Consider the following 12,845-nt stretch of genomic DNA (forward strand, 5'->3'; position numbering starts at 1 on the left):
TCAAGGGGGGTGGCATGCCGCGGTAAGCCGTGTAGTTGTGTGAACCGCTACGCCAAGGTGGCTTAGTGGCTGACGCACCTGCCTAGTACGCAGGAGACCTGGGTTTCGATTCCCGGCCTTAGCACAAATTTTGACTCGCCGCTTCAGTCTATACATAATATTATTTGGCATAGTATACACCGTACTGAATTAACAACCCATCCACTCAATGGAATGCCTACTCAAAATAAAACTATGCTTTGATCCTTACAGCCAGATTTCCCATCTCGTCGCTTTCTTCATCTTTAATCCCATGAACCATGGACCTTGCCGTTGGTGGGGAGGCTTGCGTGCCTCAGCGATACAGATGGTCGTACCGTAGGTGCAACCACAACGGAGGGGTATCTGTTGAGAGGCCAGACAAACATGTGGTTCCTGAAGAGGGGCAGCAGCCTTTTCAGTAGTTGCAGGGGCAACAGTCTGAATGATTGACTGATCTGGCCTTGTAACATTAACCAAAACGGCTTTGCTGTGGTGGTACTGCGAACGGCTGAAAGCAAGGGGAAACTACAGCCGTAATTTTTCCCGAGGACATGCAGCTTTACTGTATGCATGGAGAGCTGCATCAAACCAGTCTCAGGACTGAAGACCACAACAACAACAACAATCCCAAGGTTCATAATGCAAAATTATTTTAGTCGAACATTTCATCTACTATTTACCTGTCGCCAGAGATGTTGCTATACAAGATTTTACTTTATAGCCAGAGGAGGAACACCTGTAGTTCAAAAAGAGATACAAGCTAAGGTACACTGGCTGATAAAATCAGTGAAGCACCCTGAAGACATGATCAGATGTCAGTGTAACTCCGTACAGGTACATGTTTAGACTTTGAATTCACTGTGACAGGTAGAAGGGCCACCAGGTGCTTTGTTACCAGGCCTGATAGGGTATATGAGAGGCGAAAACAGCATCAGATCTTGAATAATCATTGAGCGACACCTAGAAGCCGCGTATTCGTGTGAGACTAGCGTTACCAGCCCCTGACAGAGTTTGAGAGCTGCCTCAGTGTGGGTTTCCATCTGGCTGGCTGGTCGAGTCGTGCAACGTCCAGTTTTGTGGGCCACCCGGGCGTGACAGTGGCCCGAGCACATTGGAACGTGAGGGCAGCCATAACCGTCACCGAGGTTCCAGTCGATCACGTCTGATAACCGCAAGGGAGGGTCGCCGTATCGAACACCAAACACATCGTAAACATGTCACGTTTGCGCCTGCCGTCTGAGGAGAAGTAATGGGCTCCATGCAACGTCCTGTGTCATACCGCACCACTGGTCGGAGACCATCAGCAGCCAGAACAGGGATCTATCGTCCCACGCGTAGACTGCCGTCATCACCACGACGCCTACTGCTGCGTTTGGAATGGTGCCATGACTCGTAAGCACGGACTATTGACGAATGACGTCACATTGCGGTTCTGCACCATCCTGGATGACTATCATCGGCTAGTGTGACGGCGATCTGTGAAGACATGCCATTCTTGGAATGTTTTGGAGCGGCACAGCGGTGTTACTCCTGGGGTCACGGTATGGGCAGCCATTGAGTATGACTGTAGGTCACGGCTGGTAGTGTCTGAGGGAATCTGACGCCATGGACATCTTGCATCCTAATGCGTTACCCCCCAATCAACAGCGTCGTGGTGCCAGTTTTCAACACGACAATGCTCGTTCACACGTAGCAAGTGTCTGTACGAACTGTGTGCCTGATGTTGAGGCAGTCCCGTGGACAGCTGCCCCCAATAGGACCAATGTGAGACCGCCTCGGGCGTCAACTCCGTCCCAATGCTAGTATCCAGGACATGAAGGACCAGTCGCGACAATTGTGGGCCAGTTCGCCTCAGAATATAGCAGCTTAATGACACACTTTCGAATCACTGCTCGCATTCAAACCAGACGGGGTGCAATGTCATACTGATAATTGGGTTCATATTGTTGTGGCGTTCGAAATTTGACTCTATTATGTGATCAGTGAAATAATATTAAAACCCCTCTTAACCCATGAGGTTTAATTTCCTCTCCTCGCCCCCTTCCGCGTCTTCATTGCTTTTATGAAGTAGTCTACATACTCTCTTTCGGAAACCCTCGTCGCTGCTGCTGTGGAGGCCGAGTTGGCACTGTCGTTGCGGTAAGCCGACCTTGTGGATTCGAGAAACGGTTTCAGGTGCAGTACTCCGCTAAGACTTTATCCCAGCCACTATTAAACACCTAAGCCCCAGGGTCAGGTAACAGGACAGGAGAACGAATGTTCTACAACACTCCAACAAATTAGTAACAAAGTCACACAAATGAGTTAAAAATGTTTACTTATCTTTCTGACTAGTTGAATAATAAAGTCTGCAACACTGCTTGATTGTTTACGAACAAACAAAAGGGCCTCAATGGCTAAGTGCACATAATCGTAGGTAAACTTCGCAGTACATTGCAAATGCAATTTGCAACTACTGTCTGTTCACTTATGAGAACGACGTTCCCTGTATCTGTCTGCCCTGGACCATGATCTATAACCAAGTGGGCGAGAGATGCTCTTCTAAATTCCGAGTAGGCTTCTGTCCGTTTTTGTCCGGTCACTGGCGGATTGTACTGGCACCAGCTCGCATCTTTGCGCCTGTGCTGCTTTTGCCCTCCCTGGCTGTGTCTTTATGGTGACGGTACTCACGATTCCAGAGAGTACCGAACCACAATCGGTACGCCGCGCTCGAAACGTAGTGCAGCAGCGTATGGGTTGGCAGCACGAACTATACCGAGGTCCGCCTGCTGCCGCAACTGCCAACCCACGGGCATCACGTATGTGGATAGCGACTGGCCGATTCTCCGTTAAGTACCGGAGCACTGAGCTAAGGCGGACAGTTCTCTCCAGTTACCACAGAGTCTAAAAGCTGCAGTGTTCGTCCGCCGAGACTTTGGCTCCGTAGCGATCATAGGCCAGTTGTGAACTCTACTTACGCATCACTCAGAGGCACAGTGGCAGGGCTTTAATATTTTAGAGGACCTGTAGTAATTTCGAAATTTAGCATTCCACATTTCACGAAAGAAGAAGAATCCTTTATGCTGAGTATTTCTTAATATTTAATAAATATCATTTTGTTATTGTTGGGAATCTCTCTGATTGAAGATAACATTCCTAACAGAATGTATACGTGTAAGAACTTACTCAAGTTCACGGTAATATAATCCTTTCCTCTGTTGAAAATATTCTTCGAAATCTTGCCGAATTTCACCCCACAGAAATAAGTAACGGCATCAAAATGGTTCAAATGGCTCTGAGAACTATGGGACTTAACTTCTGTGGTCATCAGTCCCCTAGAACTTAGAACTACTTAAACCTAACTAACCTAAGGACATCACACACATCCATGCCCGAAGCAGGATTCGAACCTGCGACCGGAGCGGTCACGCGGTTCCAGACTGAAGCGAACGGCATCATTCACACCGACCTAAATCTGATCATAACTCAGCAGGATCACAGTAATCACTCCTACATCAGAGAAAAATAAAAAATATAACATCCTTATAAGAAAATAACAGATCTGATTTTTTAACAACGAACAGAACGTCCGAGCACAATATACGCGCGCTTTTCTAGTGAGCGATGGCTTTCAATGCGTTTTCAGCTGGCGACCAGATACTCGGCGCAGTTCCATCCTTGCAGACCCCACGTCGAAAGTTGTTTGTTACGTTTCCAACTTTAGCCACTAAATTATTTCTCTTGTTGTTAACGCGCAGGTTCACTACAAAGGTACATTCTGTACTAAGCTATCGATTTCCGCAAACATATTTTTCCTTGCCAAAATCTGTCAAATGATAGAAAGCAGTCTTCTGAGTTCTGGTCCCGTGAACCCATCAGGCTGCAGCTCGCCTGCGTCGAACTGTGGAAATCCATCTTTGAAAGAACCCAGTACGTTGTCCTCGATGGTGAGTGTTCATCGGAGGTGAGGGTATCATCTGGAGCGCCCCAGGGAAGTGTGGTAGGTCCGCTGTTGTTTTCTATCTACATAAATGATCTTTTGGATAGGGTGGATAGCAATGTGCGGCTGTTTGCTGATGATGCTTTGGCGTACGGGAAGGTGCCGTCGTTGAGTGACTGTAGGAGAATACAAGATGACTTGAACAGTATTTGTGATTGGTGTAAAGAATGGCAGCTAACTGTAAATATAGATAAATGTAAATTAATGCAGATGAATAGGAAAAAGAATCCTGTAATGTTTGAATACTCCATTAGTAGTGTAGCGCTTGACACAGTCACGTCGATTAAATATTTAGGCGTACCATTGCAGAGCGATATGAAGTGGGACAAGCACATAATGGCAGTTGTGGGGAAGGCGGATAGTCGTCTTCGGTTCATTGGGAGAATTTTGGGAAGATGTGGTTCATCTGTAAAGGAGATCGCTTATAAAACACTAATACGACCTATTCTTGAGTACTGCTCGAGCGTTTGGGATCCCTATCAGGTCGGATTGAGGGAGGACATTGAAGCAATTCAGAGGCAGGCTGCTAGATTTGTTACTGGTAGTTTTATCATCACGTGAGTGTTACGGAAATGCTTCAGGAACTCGGGTGGGAGTCTCTAGAGGAAAGGAGGCGTTCTTTTCATGAATCGCTACCGAGCAAATTTAGAGAACCAGCATTTGAGGCTGACTGCAGTACTATTTTACTGCCGCCAACTTATATTTCACGGAAAGACCACAAAGATAAGATAAGAGAGATTAGGGCTCGTACAGAGGCATATAGGCAGTCATTTTTCCCTCGTTCTGTTTGGGAGTGGAACAGGGAGAGAAGATGCTAGTTGTGGTACGAGTATGTATGTAGATGTAGATGAAAGACACAACAGAATGTCGAGTCTAGTCTGGCGTTGTCTGCCGCGTGTCGTCAATGGCTGGATGGGGCGTCATGGTGTTGGTAATATCCCACGTGGCTGAGCAGAAGTTGTACACTTTTACAATCCATGGTCGTTAATCATTCACGGTATTGCTTACTTAATACGAACCGAAGTTTCTGGTTTGTATTTCGAGGTTTGAGGTGAGGTATTGTAACCTCCCCACAAAATTGAAGACAATACTTAATAGAAATGGGAGCCAAGCGTAACCTTCCCGCAAAAATATTAATGACAAAGACAATTAAACAAAAATTAGCAATCTGACACAAGTATAAGTTCTCCACACAAAATGTAAGATAATCCCATGATAATGAAACTACAGTGATAATCAAAACTCAACTTAACCGAAATGTCGGTCTTTGTGGCCCTGTTCGAAATCAGGATTAATTTCTTACCTTAGTATAACTGCATGTGAAATATCTGCTCTTATTCTGCGCCACGAGGAGATGCATCGCAATAATTAAATTTTTTTTTTTTTTTTTTTTGAAGTTAACTGAAAATTTTCTTTAAAGGAAATGGAAGGAATTCGAATCATTGTTTAGTTAAAAATTGCTTTTGAAATCAGATTATTATTGGGGCGATTTGAAAATTAATTACAACGAATATAGATTAGATTATGTGATGAGCGCAAAGCTGCATGATTATTTATTTAAATAAATTATACCTCGTCCTGAATCTCGTCCATTGCGATGCCGACGCCCGCCGACTGCTCTCCGCTACTGCTAGCAACCGACTCCAAGCACTACTGAGGAGTGACTGCTGCACACTGACTGACTGACTGCTCGCTACTGCGAGTCGAGCGCAACTGCTCTGGTCAGAGATTCTACAATGTCTCAGCATCGCTGCCGCACAACATACGTGTTTCATAACCCTCCACTGGGGGGGCAAAAATTTGGCAGCGATGGTGAGTCATTTGGACTTGCCATCGTAACAAATTTTTCTTTTAATTAATTAACATTTACAAAATATTTAGATGTATCACATGAATTAAATGTTGTGCGCATGCACCGATTACAAAACATTACAGACAAGACAAAATATAAGTACAAAACAAATCAGGAAAAATGTATATACAAATTATTTGACAGATAACAAAGTGTACACACACTGAAAAATTCTTTAGCAGTTTCATAACAGGCAAAAAAAATCATGTTGACAAGTGTCATGAGTGCACATGCACTGCAGTGGAGAACATATCAGTAAAAGACGAAATGTATATACAAGAGTAACAAGTGACATAAATCATAAAAGGTATACAGAATGAACACAAATCATATCGAAAATTGAGAAGAGTGCACAGGCACTGTAGTTCAGTTGAAAACATATTCACATAAGTGCACATGCACTGAAAACTTTTGAACATTTTTATAACAAATAAACGCAAGAGTAGAAAAAATCATCAAATCACAAAAAGTATATAGATGACAAGAGTGCACACATACTGCACTTCAAAACAAATCGAAAATGTCTTTAGTATTTTGACAACAAATGGCAAAAATCATGTCGACAAGTGACACAAGTGTACTCGCACTAGAGTTCAACAAATCGAGAAAAAATGTATATGCCATGAACATAAATGGTGTTAGTAAAAAATGATTTTCACTATTAGGATAGGAAAGGAAGGATTGCATCATGGTTGTAGCACTTTAGTTTGCACATAGCTGCACTGAAAGTCCATATCTTTCCACAGAATCACAACTAAGTGATACAATCTGCAGTTCCGTTCCCAGAAGTATTTATCAGCTTATCAAGACAGTGAAACGTCGTAGTAGTATTCCATACTATCATTTGGCAGTATACCAGGTACACCAAACAGTGGGACTAGAATAACGTCTTCATCGCTTACGGTGGTGGACAGCATGTCGTGTCAACACCACGCTCTTAAGAGGCGGCACATAGTGCTCCATAACAAAGTCTTGATTAGTGATTACATAAGTAGTTTCTTCGCCTACAGTGGTGGACAGCATGTCGTGTCAACACCACGCTTTTAAGAGGCGGCACACCAACGTAGAATTAGTGCAAAAACCAAATATAGTGCTCCATGATAATGAGGATGGACAAGACAAATGGATGTTACAATAATTTCAGGTAGTTAGGTCAGAAGGTGAAGGACATTAACTAACACACAAGTCTTGATTAGTGATTACATAAGTAGTTTGCGGTATCCATACTCTAGTCATTGAACATTTCTGTACCATGAATGTAGTATTACAGAAAAATGTTCATTAATTAATTTAAAGACAAGAGTGGTAATCAATCGCCATCAAGTATTGAGTATTACAAAACATTTTTCCTCATTCAAATGACATATTTACAAGTAACTATTAACATTCAGTGTCCTAGCAACTTTCGATTAGTACAAAATATTTATCATCATTCAGTATTAATATGGGAAGTCATCATTGAAAACACTAACAAAACGTTAAGTTACATTAATTATTGGCACTCAGTGGCCAGCAAGTATTGAATAGTATAAAACATTATTCATCATTCAGTATTATTCATATCATTAAGAAATCATTATTAAAAATCAGTTAATTACAGTCATAGCCTTAATAATCATGGGCATAATAAGTAATTACATTAATTATGGGCACTCAGTGGCCAGCAAGTATTGAATAGTATAAAACATTATTCATCATTCAGTATTCTTCATATCATTAAGAAATCATTATTAGAAAAATCAGTTAACTACAGTCATAGCATTAATAAGCATGGGCATTATAAGTAATTACATTAATTATGGGCACTCAGTGGCCAGCAAGTATTGAATAGTACAAAACATTAGTAGCATTAATAAGCATGGGCATTATAAGTTACATTAATTATGGGCACTCAGTGGCCAGCAAGTACTGAATAGTACAAAACATTAGTAGCATTAATAAGCATGGGCATTATAAGTTACATTAATTATGGGCACTCAGTGGCCAGCAAGTATTGAATAGTATAAAACATTATTCATCATTCAGTATTCTTCATATCATTAAGAAATCATTATTAGAAAAATCAGTTAATTACAGTCATAGCATTAATAAGCATGGGCATTATAAGTTACATTAATTATGGGCACTCAGTGGCCAGCAAGTATTGAATAGTATAAAACATTAGTAGCATTAATAAGCATGGGCATAATAAGTACTCTCATTACAATAGATAGTGGCAATTATGTTTTGGTATCATTAAGAAGTCATCATAGCATTAATAAGCATGGGCATTATAAGTTACATTAATTATGGGCACTCAGTGGCCAGCAAGTATTGAATAGTATAAAACATTATTAGCATTAATAAGCATGGGCATAATAAGTACTCTCATTACAATAGATAGTGGCAATTATGTTTTGGTATCATTAAGAAGTCATTATTCAAGTGACATACTATTCAGAGCTGATCAGTGTTATTCAGAATTATCATAAACTAGTGACATTATCTGGGACTGTTAATACATTTTGTTTTTTTTCTGCTAGCAATGCATTGCTTTGGGTAATTATAAGGGAAAGCAAGAAGAAATAAGAGAAAAAATTGCTTCTAGGTTGTTCCTATAAATGAAAAGATTGTGTAACGTCATTCGTCATGAGTCAGCTGTAGCAAGGTTATCACATTTATAAATGATAGACACAAGTGGGTAAGAAAAATGCAAGTACTAGAACAGGTATAATAAGTAACAAGTTTAATAAGTATCATAAAAAGCTTCTCCTGAAAGAAAAATACAAAATGGATTATTGAACTGAAAGAAGAAACGCAGACTATGCTGAAAAGTAGTGAACTTCGAATTAACAGGTAGTGAAATGTGTATAAAAAATGTGTTCCATAGCTGTCCTTTCCAAAACCTTCAGTCATCCTACTACGCAATATAACACCTGCTGTCAAAGTAAACTGCAACAAATACTTAAATAACTACATAGCATAAATACATAACTTCAACATTATCCTCATCTGTAAAGAAAAACTTCATTATTCATATCATCATAACTCCATCATTATCATCACCTGTAAACAAAAACTTCATTATTCATAGTACCATATTCTTCATCATTGTTCATTATCAGCATTCATTATCATCTGCAAAAATCATTTCATTATTCATCACACAACTATTCCTAATCCCTAGCATATTTCATCACTTAAAACTAAAATGTGTAGTTCTGTCTGACAGCTTGCATCAATCGCTTTGTATTCTGAAAGAAAAAATTAGTTAAGACTGCTATTCTGCGATGTGTATAGTATATTCTTGTTAATGCTTGTTAATTCTGATCCATTTACTCGTCCTCATTAGTTTATTGCATCTTCTTTCGTTTATTCCGTAGGTGAAATTCTCATTTCTGTTTAATTTATTTCCTTAACGCATCATTTCTTTCTGAAATTGATGAACAAAGATTAATGTCTTGCATTTAAATCATATACCCATTAAATAGTGACTGGTTAATGGTGACTCAATTAAGCATACAACATAACATGACAGAAAACGTAATATCTCAAAGCACAGACAGTGTTTAAAGGCAAAAAATGTACAGAGGATATGGTAATGCAGCAGCAAAAAAGGAAAATGTAAAACAGTCACGATGTTGAGATATCACAAGGCAAAAATGTCAAAGTCAAATGGTGTGTGTTATACCTTAACTAGTTCACAATGCATATAAACAAAACATGAAAACATCGTACATACATAAGAAAGACAAAATGTGACATTCGTTGTGTTCAGCTTGTATGTTGTGTAGTTAATAGAGGCGATAATTAAAGACTTCAATGGAGAGAGAATTTGATAAAATTAATGCGTCATTACAGAGAATTGCATAATTATTCATAAAATGCGTAAGTTCATCTGAAAAAATGCACGGTCTAGTGTGTAACGACTAGAAGAGCGACCTGCTAACCTTACCTTGCCGGGCACTTGCCAAGAAAAAAATACGATAATCATCAATAGGTAGTCACATAAATGTAATTGCATAAGTGGTCACAAAATGTGTAAGTTCATCTGGAAAATATGCACGGTCTGATGTGTAACGACAACAAAAGCGACCTGCTAACCTTACCTTGCCGGGCACTTGCCAAGAAAAAATACGATAATCATCAGTAATTAGTAATGTCAATATAATTGCATAAGTGGTCATAAAATGTGTAAACGGCCTCATAGCATGTTACATCGTAAAGTGGTTTCATTCGATAAAGGGTTTAATGTTCGACACATGATGGTTGTCTTTCGATTTTCTGGTTCTCAGAGTTTCGACGTGTACAACATTGGGGTGAGGAATGCTGCGAATCCGATATGGACCTGCGTATAGAAGTTCAAATTTACTGCACTTACCTTTTAATTTGCTGGATAAATAGTGTGTACGTACTAATATCTTCTGTCCAACGTGAAAGTCTCGGTGTCTACAAACCTGTTTTTGCTGTCTTCTCCGGCGCTCTGCGGCACGTTTGATGTTGTTCAGCGCAATGTCAATTATTTCGTGGTGTCGTAATCGACGAGATGTAGGAAATGTTACTAATTCTTTGATTTTGTTTGGTGGTTCAACGTTTTTCAGTATTACAGACGGAGATAGCATAGTGGATTCATTTGGAATGGAATTAATTACATCTTGGAATGAGTGTATGTGTGTGTCCCAATTAACATGTCTTTTGTGGCAGTATATTCTACACAGTTTACCAATTTCTTTCATTAGTCGTTCACAAGGGTTCGAAGAGGCGTGGTACTTGGATATATAAATCGGAGAAATGTTTCTAGCTCGTAACATGCGTGTCCATATAGTAGAACGAAATTGTGATCCATTGTCAGAAATTACTTTCATCACATGTCCTACATGAAATAAGAAATGCTTTACAAATGCTTTCGAAACAGTTTTGGCAGTAGCTTTACGTAACGGAGTGAAAGTAACAAATTTTGAGGTGAGTTCAACAGCGACAAAGATGTAGCAAAAACCTCTGTTAGTTCTCGGAATTGGACCAAAAATGTCTACTGCGGCCATATGTCTTAATTTAACAGGTATAATGGGGTATAATGGAGGAATGTGTGAAGTGGTGTCTGACTTAGCTTTCTGGCAAATTTTACATGACGCTAAAACTCGTCGTATACGTTTTTCCATGTTTGAAAAATAACAGTTCTGTCTCAGTATAAGAAAACATTTTCTGGCTCCGTAATGTGCGTAACTTAAATGCGTGTACCATATTAATTTGTTAATCAGTTCGTCAGGAATGCATAATAACCAATTGTTGCTGTCAGGATGAGAACGGCGAAACAGAATGTCATTGCGTACAGTGTAGTGGTTTCTAATCGTAACATTATTCTTATCTTGCCAAAGGTGTTTAATTTCTTTCCACACATTGTCTTTGCTTTGCTCTCGTGCTATGTCCTGTAATGACGATGAAATAAAATTTTCAAATGCAACTTGTTGAATGTACATGACGCTGAAATTTGCTTTGCAGAAGTTGGTTGCTACGTCTTGCTGATTGTTGCTGAGAGAACGAGAAAGTGCGTCTGCTATAACATTTTGTGTGCCGGGAATGTGAACAATCGTAAAATTAAATTCTTGTAAATACAGTTTCCATCTGCTTAATCTGTCGTGAGTAAATTTAGCTGAAAGTAAAAATTGTATAGCTCTGTGATCTGTGTAAACGGTGGTATGTCTGCCATAAAGAAAGTGCCGAAATCTCGTAAAAGCCCAAACAACACATAATGTTTCCAATTCTGTAACGGAATAATTTCGTTTAGCAGGTGACAGAATGCGGCTTGCAAATGCGACGTTCTTAATTACTTTAGAACCATCTTCTTCAATTTCCTGAAAAATGTGTACGCCTAAAGCTGTGTTGGAACTGTCGGTGGCAATAGAAAAATTTCTGGTAAGATCTGGGTGCGATAAAAGTGGTGCATTCAACAAAGCATATTTCAAATAACATTCTCGTGAACAAAATTCTGCGTGTCAATAAGTATTGCTTACGTTACTGGAATAGGCTACCTGTACTGTGTCTGGTCAAATTCTGTCGTACGTGCTGTTATTTACGGGACGATGCTGTGGTATTTTGACTATTTAAACTGCTCTGTTATTTCTTACTGACATGTTACGCTATAGATGACACCTATTGTCTGTTTCATTCATGATTATATGTTGTTGCTGACATTCTTGCTGCTGAAAAGATCGACTGTAATGAAATGTACGCTGAAAATTGTGCTCGTTAATTTTACGTCTGTTATAATAGTCACTTCTACACGGCGCATTACGATACGAGTCGAAATAGTGTGTTTCTATACGTAGTTATTTCTTTGCTGCCGTGCGTTACTATTTGTTGTACCAGGGACTATACGTTCACGCGGCGAAACATTAAAGTCATGTTGCCCTTGTAGACTGTATTGTTGGTTAGGTATGCTAAGCGGCTGACTTTCATGCCGTTGTGGTGAAAAACGTCTATTGTTACCAAAAAATGCGGTTGCTGTTGCTGCTAATTTTACACATACTGATGATTACTATTTTATCTGTTATTAAAATTACGGCGATAGTTGTCATTACGGGAGTGCCTAATGAAAATTGTCACATTCGGTAAAAATTGTCATGTCCGGTGTTCAGTACATATTCTTAATTCTAGGTAGAGCAGAAGTTAAAGAGCTGTTTTGACAGATATAAAGGATAGTAGAAGAGAAGGCAGCAGTGCAGAAAACTAAAGATGAAACAGCACTACTACAGCTCGGGGCCCTATGCTCGCTACGGCACATATTCATTAAAGCGTAATGAATCCCCTGAGGTCTATTACGCTCTGCAAATAAATTTTAGTTTTTGCGTTCCAGGCAATGTCGGTAAAATTCCAAACACAAACTGCTGTATTCTTGCTAATTCCTGTTTCTGCATTATAGGCAATGCTAATGAAAATACAAAAGCAAATTGTCGTATCAGGTTCAAAGTTTGTTTCACTGTTACAGACCAAGCTGCTAAAAGTACAAAAATAAAT

Source organism: Schistocerca nitens, chromosome 6 (assembly GCF_023898315.1).
Source record: "Schistocerca nitens isolate TAMUIC-IGC-003100 chromosome 6, iqSchNite1.1, whole genome shotgun sequence".
NCBI lineage: Eukaryota > Metazoa > Arthropoda > Insecta > Orthoptera > Acrididae > Schistocerca > Schistocerca nitens.